The sequence below is a fragment of the Coenobita brevimanus genome, chromosome 113 (assembly GCF_032717465.1).
Source record: "Coenobita brevimanus isolate Jiangsu-jjx chromosome 113, ASM3271746v2, whole genome shotgun sequence".
Taxonomy (NCBI): Eukaryota; Metazoa; Arthropoda; class Malacostraca; order Decapoda; family Coenobitidae; genus Coenobita; species Coenobita brevimanus.
Genome location: NC_137066.1, coordinates 6,431,285 through 6,446,747, shown reverse-complemented (window position 1 = coordinate 6,446,747; position 15,463 = coordinate 6,431,285).

Sequence of the window (15,463 nt, the reverse complement as noted above, 5' to 3'; positions counted from 1 at the left end):
TTTTTTTTTTTTTTTTTTTTAATGCGATGAAGAAGGAACCAAAGGCCATGGGTTAGGCACAAGAAGTTAAAAACACACTGACGGCTGCAGCAGGGGACTTTGACGATGGCAAATAAATTTATGTTGATAGTATTTCAGTGCAAGGTTTTGAAGGAAGGTACAGTAGGTTGCGAATTAGGAAGGGCGTGAGGGAAGCAAATTTCTTCTTGTTTCCATATGTTCTAGCGGTAAGGAACTCTATCGGAGACTGCCGTACCTGAGGAGCGATGGTTCACAATCATCCTCGCTCATATGTTGACCCGTATCCATATATTACATTTTCCCATCCGCAGACACACACTCCTAAAATCTATACACATCTTCTACTTCCACTACACACGTTGACATTCTTTCCCCCACATATCCACTTTCCACACACACACACCCATCTTCCTGTAAACCTCCCTCTCACCATACAACCACCATTTTCTCTCAGCCCTCTTCCATATACTTAAATCTTCATCCTGAATGCCCCCTCACTCACAGAAACGTTCACACTCTTTCCACGCATGTCCATCTATCTAACATGCAAGTTTCCGCATACATTTTCCTACCCTCTACTCCTTCCACACGCCCTCATCTGAGACATCTTCCCCCCCCTCTCACACGCCCTCTTCTGAAACATCCCCCCTCCTGCACGCCCTCTTCTGAGACTCTCTTCCTCCCTCCCACACGCCCTCTTCTGAGACTCTCTTCCCCCCTCCCACACGCCCTCTTCTGAGACTCTCTTCCCCCCCCCCTCCCACACGCCCTCTTCTGAGACTCTCTTCCCCCTCTCCCACACGCCCTTTTCTGAGACTCTCTTCCCCCCTCCCACACTCCCACTTCTGAGACTTCCCCCCATCACACCCCCTCTTCTGAGTCTCTCGTCCGCCTCTCCCACACGCCCTCTTCTGAGACTCTCTTCCCCCTATCCCACACGCCCTCTTCTGAGACTCTCTTCCCCCTATCCCACACGCCCTCTTCTGAGACTCTCTTCTCCCTATCCCACACGCCCTCTTCTGAGACTCTCTTCTCCCTATCCCACACGCCCTCTTCTGAGACTCTCTTCCCCCTAGCTCTCACACGCCCTCTTCAGAGACTCTCCTCGCCTCCCACACCCACCTTTCTCCCCATCTCCCCCCACACACCGTATCTCACACTCTTTACAACTAAAAACCCAAGAATGCTCACATAGTCTCTCCCCCAACACTTTCCCGTACACCCCATCCCACACTCTTCCACCTACCTCCCCGGCAAACCTTCCTTCGTCCCTACATGCTACACCTTACCCGATCCCTCCATCACATACTCTACTACTTCTTTCCTTCCACACACTATCTTCCATTCTCAATCACCCTTTCGCTCCCTTACACTCCCTCCCCCTCTATTATACACTCTTTCCTCCCAGTCCCCAATTTTTCACTCTCACACCCATTCCTGAGTCATACGAATATATAGTCCCCTTACATCCCGTTTCGTCCATCCTCTGTATCTCTATCCTTCATCTCCACCCCTTGCCCCTCTTTCCCCTCGACCAGCACGAACCTTTCCAGGCTCCAGAAATAATCAATAACTGGAGCAGGAACCTGCTCTCTCTCTCTCTCTCTCTCTCTCTCTCTCTCTCTCACACACACACACACACACACACACACACACACACACACACACACACACACACACACATTCTCACATATCCACCTCAACAAACTCTGTATTGCATGTAATATATATATATATATATATATATATATATATATATATATATATATATATAAAATGGGCAAGCTGTGCGGCGCCACTGCTCTGCAAAAGATGCCTGAGGCATTGAGGGGTCCCACTTTGCCTAAAACCTGGTCTGGATTGTGGAATATTCCGCGTTCTTATATATGAATAAAGGAAAAGCAAAAATTATGACCGTGTGCAGTATACCGGAGCTGCCCTGGGACCCTGGCCTCCCACCCTCAACAGGGTCCCACCCAGCCTTATAACTAATCTGTTCCTAAGTTAAAATAAGATGTCCTTCACGCCCCCCTCCTCCCCCATAAAGACCCCTCTCTCGTTGAGGGCAAGGGAGTCCCACCATGCCTGAAGTGTGGGTGGTAATGACCTGTACCACTGTGCAAAATTTGGCGTTCTAAAATAAAGAACTAGCAGTTCATACCGGCGTTGACCGGCACTCCCAGAGGCGCCTCCCCCCCCCCCTCGTAGGGGATAGCCCTCAGCTGTCTTAACCTGCCTAATGCTTCTTGACGCAGGTCAACCTATGCAAAAAAAAACTACGTTTTTCTCAACACTCCTGGACACTCCAGGTAGCCAGAAAACGAGTTCTGTGAGAACTTCTACCTCCTCCATCCCATCCATCCTGGAGAAATGGCGTGCTTTGCCCACTCTGTGAACTGGAAAAAATAGCAAGATAATTGTACCAATGAATAAACAAATAAAAGACGGAAAAAAAAATCATACGCTTGTCCTTTCTGTATTCCTGGTATTTTTGTCCTTGTGTACCGTTTCGTATTTCTTAGATGGACATTTGAAAAGTTACAAAAGATAAGATTGAGAGGATGAATGGTGTGGCTGTCTGGAAAGTGTGTTGGCAGAGTGGAGAAGAGAAGAAAAACAGCGTTTTAGACAAAGGTTTGAGAAAGGAAAAAGTACAGTGGTGAATAATGGTATGGTCATGTAGAGAGAATGAATGTAAATATGGTGGTAAAAAAATGGGAATGTACTTAAGTTTAAAGGTTGGAGGAGGCGTGGTAGGCCAAGAAGAAGGAAAATCGATGTGGTAAATGAGCTTACGAGAAAGCAATATTCATCCATTGCCAGACGCCATAAATCCCAAAAGCGGGGTGGCCAAGGGCTTTGAGTTAGTTGTTTTACAGGGAGGGACACTAGTCCTCCACCAACCCATTTAACACGTAGGGAGCAAGTATAGAAGAATATAAAACTAGGGAAGCGACAAAGAACAGTGGTGGTTGGATGAATTATGTACAGAGGAGCACCTGACACTGGTCTTATATACCCTATTTCGCTTGATGGTTGAGAACTGACCCTTTCTGGCAAGTAATGCTAAGCACAGTTATATAGAAAAATACCAACACAGTATGTCCAGATGGATGGACTGTGAGGTGAAGCCAGAATTTTGGAGGTTTGGATAACACATATATGACAGTGTAACCTATTTTACTGAACATGTTGATGACATCTCTCCAGCTTTTACACTTCACTTCCCGTCTTTCTGGGTCCAACCTCATCCCATTCTTAGGTGAAGAAGGTCATGAAGATGATGATAGTGGTGATGCAGTCCTAAAGTGCATTGATAAGAATATATGTAAAATATTTTCATTAGGTTCAAATATTTGGAATGCTCTGATAAATAGCCTAAGTAAAATATTATCTGATGGTTGTCTGATGAGGTGGCTCCAGAATGTCAATGGCATGAATGATGCGCGAATGACTGTGTGGGTCATCTAACAGTTTGTGCTGCTTGATAGCTCTCCCACCTTTATGTTTTCTTCTTTGTTACTGGATCTCAAATTATCTCATCAATTAGGTGGGAATTCGGACTACGATAATGATGACATGAAAGTGGGGAAAGAAACAGGTGGAAATGGTCATTGAGGTGGAAAGATACAGAAAGGCATAAATGTGAGTGAGAGGAATGTGTGCTGATTCAGTGTTGAGAACTGTTTTGGTGAAGTAGGGCGAGTAGGAGTTGCACGTGTACCTAAAAGATGAGAGAGAGAGAGAGAGAGAGAGAGAGAGAGAGAGAGAGAGAGAGAGAGAGGAAAAAGTTGAAGTACTGTGGAGGTAAGGAGAGATAGACAATGGAAAAGAAAAAGTGGAGAGATGGAGAGATGTGGAGAAACTATGAGGAAGAATGGGGTGGGGGAACAGTACAATAAGGTAAAGGGATCTGAAAATTTCATTGCGAATAATCTGTTTTGTTTGTATTTTGGCAAACACTTTTCTGTACTGGAGACGAGATTAATGGCTATCGACTGCACGGGGCTCATTAGGAACACAATCAATATGTGAATAGTATCAGTCTTCCCCCAGAACAAGACCCGCAGCGGCCCATGTTACATCCAGGTCTCGAATTGTATTGCCAGGTGAGCAGGAACGGGAGAAACACGCTGGGTTCAGCAGCCTGACCGGTCCAAGAATCTAACTCGAATTTTTCCAGTTGCTAGTTGGATGTGGTAACCAATGCGCCACCGCCTCCACCGATGATTAGATGTGCAGAAATGGTGAGTGAGCTGAAGGGCAGGAAAAGGTGGAGGAGGAAGGGGACGTGGGGAATCAGGAAAGGGGTGGGAGTGGAGAGGCAAAGAGTGAAGTAATGTGGAGGAAGGTATTAAAGTTCATGAAGCGAGGTGAATATATAGTAGCTGGAGGTGTTTACAGAGGACAGGTGTGGATGTCACGAAGAAAATGCGAGAGGAAAGATGTGGAATGAATTGTTCCATGGCGTGCTGTGGGAAGAGTGGTACAGTTGTGCTTAATAATCGTTTGACGGGTCTGGGATTATGAACTATTATGGCAGACTACAACCCTTCCAAATCACTTCAATATTTCTGGTTAGGTTAGTAAGATCTCGAAGGACTCTGACATAATTTGCACCCATTGTAAAAGCCCTGTTAACCACACCTGTACGAGAAACATGAAAGGTGCTAATGGACTATAGTTAAGAGAGAATACACTGGAGAAAGATAAACTTGCAAGCCACGGTAAAAGGTGTTCATGTTATTACATAAAATTGAGGAACGAAAAAGAAAATTCGAAATTTGGGAGGAAATACTGAATTCCGAAACAGAAGCCGCCATAAAATTGGCAGTGACGCCAAGAATGGTAAAAAAAAAATAAAAATAAAAAGAAGAAGCAATAATGTTACTGAATAATGTAATAATGGTTAGTGGTGAGGCTAAGAAATACACACACACACACACACACACACACACACACACACACACACACACACATTGGGGCAAGACGATTATAATGTTTGCTACCTCTCCTCACACACACACACGCACACACACACACACACACACACATTTCAACTCCCAGTCAGTCCACTCTTGGCGTTCGCTCCGTTTGGACGTTCCGCACCAAGCGTCCCCACAGACACATCCCACGCCGCTCACTTCACGCTCACTCACTTCTCACTCCCTTCCCTTCCCTTCCCATCCTCTCACTTAATACAAACCATGGCAACCGAACTGAGGTGAAAAAACAAAAAAAACGACTTCATGAGGAAAATTTAGTAAAAGGTAAACTAAACACAAACTTGTGCAGGATTGGTTAGACTGATCGTGGGACGAACGTAAATATTGAGTAGCTTGAATCGTTCTTGTGCAGTTATTTAGTTGTTTTTTTCTGCCATAAAGTGAGGCAGCTGTGGGCATCCTATACCAGATCACAAGTACTCGTGAAAATGAGTGAGAAAGAGGGAACAAGTGCGGGTTTTAGCGCCGGCTGGGAAATTAACACCTGTTGATCACTTATGAAAACGCTCAGTACTTACATCAGTCTACTCCTAACCCCTTTGACTGACACAGACGTTAGTACTGAGCAAGCACTTCCATATGTACTGCTGTTGTCTTTTGATTTACCGTTACAAAGGAAAGGAAATGCCTACGTAAGGAAGAGTTAGTGAAGGGATATTTTGAATCTGCTTCTCGTCGAAACTCCTGCCACAGACTGATAGACGTGAGTATTATTCATGGTTTGCAGTATTGGTTCAATTTATTACTTCTGCCGAACTGACCACTCTTTAATGACGAATATTTTATGTGAATGATTTGAAGCTACAGGAGTGAGTCATGATGGTATTGTTGCCATATTCTAAAATATCGTCACATTCGAGGACAAGCAACGACGACGAGAGCAGTCAATGAAAAGATTAAACTTGTACCAGAATCTCCCCGAGCTTAGGACGTTTAGGCAGTAAGACGTTTATGTCGTTAAGACGTTTAACCTAACCTAACCTAACCTAACCTAACCTAACTTCAGCAATGTCATCTTGGGACAGTTTGGACGTTACAGCCTGAATGACTTACGGCCGAAACGACCAGGACCGATATCCCTGAACTCCTGCCATAGATTTACTGAGCCTTTAGTTTTGTGCAAGACATTCTGTTAAGGTATATATATTGTCCTGTTCTTATTTTTTTTTCTAAGATAAGAAGAGGAGTACCTGCGGAAAGCATGAATACTTAGGAAAAAGCTTTTTTATGTGCGGATTGTGTACTTTCCATTGCTTACATTACTTTACATTCCGTAAAATCTTTTATATATTTTGCTGATTTATCAGCTACAATTTCCTTGTGTATATAGCAGTTTATGTTTTTAATTATCAATGGCAGACATGGGTTTCATGCTTGGCCTCATGTGAGGAAAATCATCTGGCGGCAGCAGCAGTAAACTAAATAGTTCGTTACAGAGTTCAGTGGGTTAACACCGCTACTCCACTGACTTTAATTTGACATAAAATTGACATCTCTTCATCTCAAATGCTGAGCTGTAACAAACGATTAACACTAGACTATGATAACACAATAGAATATGTTATGGAACGGATGTATAGCCACAGTATTGTATTCTGTCAGATCTGCGATAAATAAGTAACTATAGGACGAAACTGTCAGCCAAATTAAGGTAGACAAACTGCGCATAGCTCTACAGTGCCAAAGATGAAAGACCATCATTATTGTACAATCCTCCCTAAGCGAATGGGGACAAGACGGGCTATTGCAAGTAGACTTTTATTTGTCCATTCGCTGGTATGAAAACAGTATGTTATTCTCCCCCAAGTACTCACATAAAATACTTCATGAGTACCTAACATTATGAAGGGAAGAGAAAGATCACAAAAAACATTATCTATATATGTATGTCTATCTATCTTCTATCTGTCTATCTATCTATCTATCTGTGTAGGCTCAAAATACAGCCGCAGTGAATTCAATAAGGACGCATGAAATATCTTTGATGCAGTATAACTTAGTTCAAATACTTTTCTCTCAAAGTTACAGTACCTACACCAACAATCGTATCAATATGCTGGAAAAAGTGTAATTTCGCAGTGCTGAAATCCTTCACCCCTTATGCAGCTGTCCTGTTTTCACCTTTATTCATGCTCCGCGATTTAAGAGTGAACTGTTGAATTGCAGGAGTTAACTTTAGCCTCCCTAATCTTTTACACTTCAAGGGCACTGTCTCATGTTGAATAAAACCGTCTACTGTATAGGAACTTGGCAGTAATCCAGAGACTAAAATCTGAGGGGCTTAGCGCAGGTGAGAGAGAGGAGTTTTTCGTCTGCCCGTATGTTTGGACTCAACAGGCCTTGGTTATCGACGGCTTCTGAGGACTGAGCAAATGAATCCTTTCCACCTGACTGTGTGCCTTCATCGAACTTGTTGACACGCCCAGAACAACCTTAAGATAAAATTTTAAAAATAAAAACAAAACAAAAATGGCCTTAGGCTACAGCAAACACCTTTGTTTACAGGAGTAGAAGCATAACACCGGTAATACTGGAAATGACGTTTAAAATGCAGCAGTTTATGGTCTCTTCACAATATCGACACTACACACTGGAAACTGGCAAATAATAACAGAAAACAAGTTAACATATTTGTCTGTCTTTACCTCGTTAGATAATGGAGACAGACAGAGGTAGATAGATAATACGTAATTAGCTAGGCAGAGAGAGAGAGAGGTGGGTAGGAAGATAGACAGGTAGGTAGGCAGGGAGGCAGATAGGGGAGTCTGGTGGGTTGGTACGTACATAAGTAGGCTGGGGGGAAACTAGGCTAGGAGGATAAAAGGGAGGTAGGTAGCGAATTAGGGCCATTTACAACGCTGGGTGGTAACCATATAACCAAACCATACGTGCTCCCTACGTGTCAACAAGTGGGTTTGTGGAGGGTTGGTGCCCCTCCCTGTAAAACAACTAACTCGGTGTCAAATGGCCACCCTTTGCGGGATTGTGGTGTCTGGCAATAGATAGATAGATAGATAGGTAGGTAGCGAATTAGGGAGAGAGGTCGGTAGGGAAGTAGGTGGGTGGGAAGGTAGACAGAGACGTGCAGTAGTTTGGAAAGCAACTATGTTGGGGAGTAGAATCGACAAGAAATGTGATTTAAAACTTAATATGCTAAAGGATTACCTTGCACCTTAATACCTTCCTGTGATGCGATCACAGTCTAACAGTGTGGCTAAAAAAGCTGAGATCAACGCAGAACAGAGAATGAGCTGTTTACGGCAAGGATCATCAAAACTTTGTTAACGGGACCCTAGCGTGGTAACACGGAATTAGAATTCCCAAAATGACCTCCAGTCTTTGTAGCGCAGTGTGTCTAGACACCTGAAAATGAACGGGTCTTGAATTTGGCTCTTTTATTATTGCTTGTCGGAATCGAAAGATTCGGCAAGCATGTTGGTCAGTTCCGTATGTTTGTCTGTTTGTCTGTTTGTCAGCACTCTGCAGGTAACAATTTTGCCCCAGTCGTTCAGGAAAAAAAAATCAGAAGGTAGATATACATAAACGCAGGAAGCCTATTGTTTTTCATCAAAACTGTTCACAGGTTCTGAGCTGGGTGAGAGGTTGAAACCCTCAATGGCCATGGGTCCGGATAACGTCGGGACCCAGTTGCTGGCTCAGGCACCATTTTTTTTTTCCAGATTTCAAAAAAAAAAAAAAAAAAAAAATTATATATATATATATATATATATATATATATACTTAATTGAAGAGAAACGTCTGGCGCACTTGGCAATGCAATTTTTGGTTTCCTAACTCATCCTGTGCTTCGCAATGAAGCGTGAATAATTTCATCAAATGACTTCCCACACGCCAATGAAAACTAAGCAGACACAATCGAATCCATCCAGCAAGCCCTCTGCCTATGGGGGTTTCATCTGTTTGTTTGTCTGTTCACAGGATGTCTGCGAAAGTTCTCAATGAATTTCAATGAAATTGTGTGGAAGTGGACCATGGGCCAAAGAAGAATTCATTAAATTCTGGGGCTGATCCGGACCCGGATCCTACCGCACAATATCTCCAGATATTATCAATGAACTTCAGTGAAATTTGGTGGAAGGGTGGGCCATGGGTCAAGAAAGATTTGCTTTAATACTGAGACGGATCCGGATCCTATCTATCTCATAAAATATCTCCGAAAGTTCTCAAAGAATTTCATTAAAATTTTGTGGAAGAGTGGGCCATGGGCCCAAACAATTGATTAAATTTGGGGACGGATCCGGATCCTATGTATTTCACACAGTATTTCCACGCATCCGGATCCAGATTCTTTTTAACCTGTCTGTACCCAGTGTCCTCAATATAGAACGTAGCTGGGCATTTTCAGAATTTAATAAAAAAGAGAACCCCTGGGTAGGGACCTATGAGCTTCGCGAATTATGAGTCAATAGGCGGAGGGCGGTACGCTTGATACCCTTCCAGCAATATCCCTCGCCCAGGAACTGTGGGAGCTAATGGGTTCATGGCAATGGCATTGGTGGAGGTATGCGCTCTGTGAGTGCTTTCTCGGTTGTTGACAGACTGACTAAAGCCAGTTGTATCGGAAGCAGTTGTGATGTTCTGTAAAACGTCCATAACTTACAATAATACTGCATGATGTTATCATTACTATTATTATTATTATTATTTTTATTATTATTATTATCATTATTATTTATTAATATTAGTGTTATTAGTATTAATAAATATTATTTAATATAATCAGTGATTCTGAATAATGAAAAATTTTCATACATGTCATTTATATTCTCCTTGAACGAGCCTTGTTCATATTATTCTTGCTGCCGCCAAGCGATTTTATTCACATCAGGTGAACCCTCATGGTCAGTGAGTGAGAAGCCGTCTGAATTAACCCATTCAGTACGATTACGTCTTTTATATTTTATTATTGCTACAGGTAAGCATTATTATTCAGTTTGGGGAAACTCCCCCGTGGTGAAGGAAGTTGAATTAATCTCCATTAACCTCTTCATTACCATGAAGCGCTTTTTGAGCTGTTCTTTCAATCGCCGTACAGGTTTATCCAGCGTAGGGTAGGCTGCGTCTCATTACAAAGGTTTAACTGAATCAGTTTTTTGGGCTTTTTGCGCTGCTCATTTTTTTTTTTTTTCTGTTTTTCTGCCGTGATAGATCTGAGTTGCTATACAACACACGATTGTATTTTAAGAATTTGTAATAATTATAAAGCAACAGTTTTTTTGGCATGGAAGTGAAGGACGCAAATGCTATTCACAAACATTTAGCATGTCTTTGTTGTTGGTCTGCACCCAAAGAATGCAATAGGCAATATGGCATCGGAGTAAAGAGGCTAAGCACAGTAAAAGAACTTAGGATTTTCTCGTCTTCAGCGATCTCAGAGACGTACACTTGTCGACAACATTTCCGTTCCTCCTCCTGGTCTTCATTAGCTGACAAATAACATTAGCTATATTAGTCTGGGTAGTTAAACTTAATTATCATCGTCATCATCATCATCATCATCCTGCCTCTTTTGCGATTTGCAGGTGGGGTGAACTGTACTACTCAGAAAGCCAGGAAAAGGAATGAATATGATCCTGGGAAAACTAATCAAGAGTATGTCCAGTGAACTGGGCCTCACATGCATTCATTATCCATTCAGGCTTCCGGAATTCTTGCCCCACCTGCTAGGCATACATTTACCTATCAGACAGAGTCAATCCGACGACTCTGAAGCTAAAAAAGGAGTGACAAACATTGGTCATACACCCCTTCGAACGCAAGTCACCTAGTCAACTCGATCTCTTCGCAGTTCTCTTGCGGCATCAGATTCTAGACACCTCTTTTTCACACATTTATGCACAGTACGGTATTTACCCACCTTCCTGGCCTAGTACGCCTCCATTCACCCTCAAAGTCACAAAAACACACTCTTTTCACCATTCTTTTCACACACTTTCTCTCCATATAACCATATCATCCAAGAACACTCTCTTCAACTCTAAGGTCCACAGACTTCATTACTCCGCATCTTTCACGAATCACAGTTTCTTTTGTCCTGTTCACTCACTGCACTCCACACACACTCTTCAACAGCTCTTTCTCCACCCTGCATAATATCAATTTTTCATTTTTTGCTACACCATAGTCTTTCACCCGTAGCCTATGTTAGCGTAGGCACAAACCCCTTCGTGCAAGCCTCTTGTAGCCATCACATTCACACCTGTGATTCTTTTCAAGGCCTTCATTGCACCAGCCACTTTCTTTCTCCGTGACATTCCATTTTCCACTTCTTTTGCAAATTTACCTCCTTTTACTGTCAATGCACCCAGGTACTTGAACTCTCTCACCACTTAAAGTCGCTCTTCATTCACTACACCATGACACTGGGAGTCACCCTCTCTCTCAGCAACCATCACTTTACTCTTATCTACTCTTACTTTCATGGCACGACGCTCACAACCATATACAAAACTGTGGACCAATCTCCCAAGCTCATGTCCGCTATTTTCATCAGATTTAAGATACTCCATCTTTCATCAGTCACTAGTTACAATAAACTGCATAACAAACCAAACTGATGATAGTGGTAATATGCATCTTTATCCAAACTATTACAAATCCAAGAGTTAATGAAGCTACATCAAGTCCTATCATTCTCTTGCACCATACGCCTGAATGTAACGTCGCCACACCCACTGCTTACCTTCTCGCCTCGCACCCCCGACACCTCCACCTTCTTCCTTCCCTGACTGGCAGGTAGAAAGAACAGGTCTGGGCCAGCAGGGGCTGGGCATTATTTAGAACCACGAATATTATATTTGATTTCCTGTTACTGTATTGAATGGAGGTAAAAACGCTTGGATCAAATTAGTTGTACAGTAATTGTGGGAGGAAAAAGCCAAGAAAATATTGGCATTTATGTCCTAAGGATATTAGACACAGAAGGCGGATATTGTATTGTCAGCAGGACAAATATATATATTTACACTAGTCTGGGAAGATTAAAGCAATTCTCTACAAAAATATTTTTCATCACTTTCTGAAGAGTAAAGTGTTCCTGTAAACATCGTATGCCTTGATGATTTGTGTGGGTGGGGGGGGCGGGGGTTAACCTGAGTAAAACCGTCTTAGGGCAACTAAAATAAAATGTAGCACATCATTGTATAGTCAGTGTTGTGCATCATTTGATAATATGCAAATCCATGTCGAAACACTGTGGGGAAAAATTATGAGAAGGAGCACTCAGCATGCAATGCCAGCGCCCTGCGCTTAGGCTAAACATTTGACATTGCCTTGTGACCTTGACTTTAGACCAATTGTTCTCAAAACTTAGATACTTCATCTTCCACCAAGTTTGGTCCAAATCGTAGCGCTTGAAATTGATCTATCATAATTACATTAACCTTGGCCTTGTTGTTAGTAAAGTCGAATCTCTTCATCCTTGGCTGACCACCAAGTCTGGTCTAATTAAATCAACTTTGCCTGAGTTATATGGTCACACTTTTGACCCTGGCACATGCCCTTGACTTCTGACTGATTGTTCTCAAAATCGATTCAATCCCAGCCTAAACCACAGCATTTCCACTAAGCCTGGTGTACATCGAGTTAAAATTATTAAAGCTAACCAGATCATGTAATTGTAAATGCTGACATATTGTTGTTAGAAAAAAAAATGGGAAAACCCTCAACCCGTACACCCAGTTTGGCTTAAACTAAATGAAAACTTTTAGAGTTTTTTTTAACTCACACACTAACAGACAGAATCACACACACCAGGTAAAGCATTACACCCGGCCGAACGATAGTTCGGCATGTGTAAACATACTGATCTGTTCTTAAAGTAATCCCCAACAGCGATGACACTGCTAGATTTTATTCAAGATGCTGTCAGACTTTTTTTTTTTTTTTTTTACTCTGCTTAGATCTCTTAGTTGTCAAAGGGCTAAAAGGATGTATCTAATCTGTTCAGTTCGAATTAGATCTCCCAGACAGACAGTCATCACACTCATGAGCGTAATGAAGTGGTTAATTTCGTATATTCTATATTCCTGCCTCACACACGTGCGTCACCCACACATCTGCATCGTCCTCACACCTGACAACAGAAAAAAAAAAAAAAATCAAACCTCCTCACCCTCACCTGCTTCACTCACGCACCTGCCTCACTCACGCACCTGCCTCACTCACGCACCTGCCTCACTCACGCACCTGCCTCACTCACGCACCTGCCTCACTCACGCACCTGCCTCACTCACATAATTATCACACCCACACACTAGTCTCACCCAAGAAGCTGCCTCACTCGCACACCTGCCTCACCCAATAAAATATCTTACCTACACACCTGCCTCACCCAAATAATTACGAGTATCTCACCCACATACCTGCCTCACCCAAATAATTACGAGTATCTCACCCACACACCTGCCTCACCCAAGAACTTGCTTCACTCACACATCTACCTCACCCACATAATTACCTCACCCACACACCTGGCACATAAACACCAGACGAACGCTATAAACTTGGCTACCTTCATTGCCAAGAGTCTTCAGTACGATGCCGTCTTTGTATTAATTCCTGTTACAGCCAGTCATTTTAGGGAAGTCATAAAGCAATGAAGAGGGTTGAAATAGCATCCATTAAGGCTTTAATATCACCCATCCTTTTTATGTTATTCTTTGTTTCCTATGACAGAATATACTTACCTCAGGAGGACCGTCTTTATGTGCCCATTAACTCCCTCATTAAGACATCTCCTTTTCATTACCCTACACTTATTACTACTGCCAGACAACTGTTTCAGCGTCTGGATTTCAACTCGTCATGTGTTGCTCAGAGGGAAAAAGTTATACTTCGATATTGCTTTTGTGTTTATATTGAAGACACACAATTTTAAGATTGATGGGGTCCAAGTCCAGCCTAAACTTCTCTTCATAATGACTTACTTCCCAACTCTTTGTGTAATTTTTGTTTCATGTACAGTATTGTGTTGCCTAGAATTTTTTGGATTTTTACTACGTAGGGGTTTATGGGAATTACATGGAATTACTAATTCAGCGAATTAAAACATATCCACCTTGTCCTAACACCATGCCAAGTTATTTAGTTGGTATATTTAATCATATAAATATTACTATCTGGCACATTATCGGCTAGAAATTCATACAGTTAGGCACGCAAAGAGAAAAAAAAATAACCAGCTTCTTTCCCAGGCGGTCGCAGCCTTAGATAATCTCTTTCAGGGAAACTGGATCAAAAGGTTTTCAGGGTTCAGATAAATGCAGATTTTATCAAGTTGTTAATTTCTGAAAAATTTATGCGAAGGGAGTGAGTGGAAAAGAGAGCGTAAGTGACTTTTGAAAACACCATCATCATTATCGTGATCATAATTATTGTTATTATTAGTGTTATTAAGATTCGTCATAAATATGGCAAAACTTCCTCTTTTAGTAAGCATTATTATTATTTTTTTTGCACTTTATTTTCTCTCTTAAGTTTTGACGATACTATAAAGGAAGTTGTACCCAAGGGTAACCCAAGTGCACTCTGTGCCAAATATAAATGACCTTTTGACCTATTCTTTGAACGCCATAACACAGTATTACTTTTTGTGTAAAAACTGCATAGTGGAAATTGAAATATCTCAGAAAATAAATGAGATACAGCTATTTGGTTGAATATCCTATGGTAAAAAAGTTTGCTGGAGAATTTTGCAGAATATTTGCCATTTAGCCCAGTGGAAAGTACCGAATTCAAGTCTGCTTAGTATTTTCTTTTGTAACACTTTTAGAGAAAACCACTGAAGCCGTAAAGTTTTAACTCTACAGAAATATAGCTGTGGCTCCTCTCATTTATTCTGGAAACGAATATGGTTACAATTTAACATAAAGTTGGCCAATTATTGAGACATAATGTAAATGTACCCATGCTTACAAAGACAATCAATGCCATAAATAATTATGCCGAAGCTTCCTTATTGTGGATACGCACAGTGAATAGGTAAATAACAACAGTAATAATAATAATATTATTATTATTATTGTTATTATTATTATTATTATTATTATTTTTATTATTATTATTATTATTATTATTATTATTATTATTATTATCATCACTCATATCACATTACTACTAATACTACTACTATTATTAGTAAACATCCCACATCCTGTGGGAAGTTTTCTTGTTTTTGTCATTATTATTATTATTATTATTATTATTATTATTTTAAAATTGCGATATTTCAAAGGTATTTTGGCCTAGAGCCTTCGAACTTGGTCAACTTTCGCCAAACAGCTCATCGGCTTCTTTTGGCGATAATATGGTGGTAATTCATCGACCGGATCTCTTATTATTTTCTGAAGCACAGAAAAGTGAGTCAGACACGCCGTCTCAAGAACCACTTAAGCTAGGAAGCTGAAATTTTATTC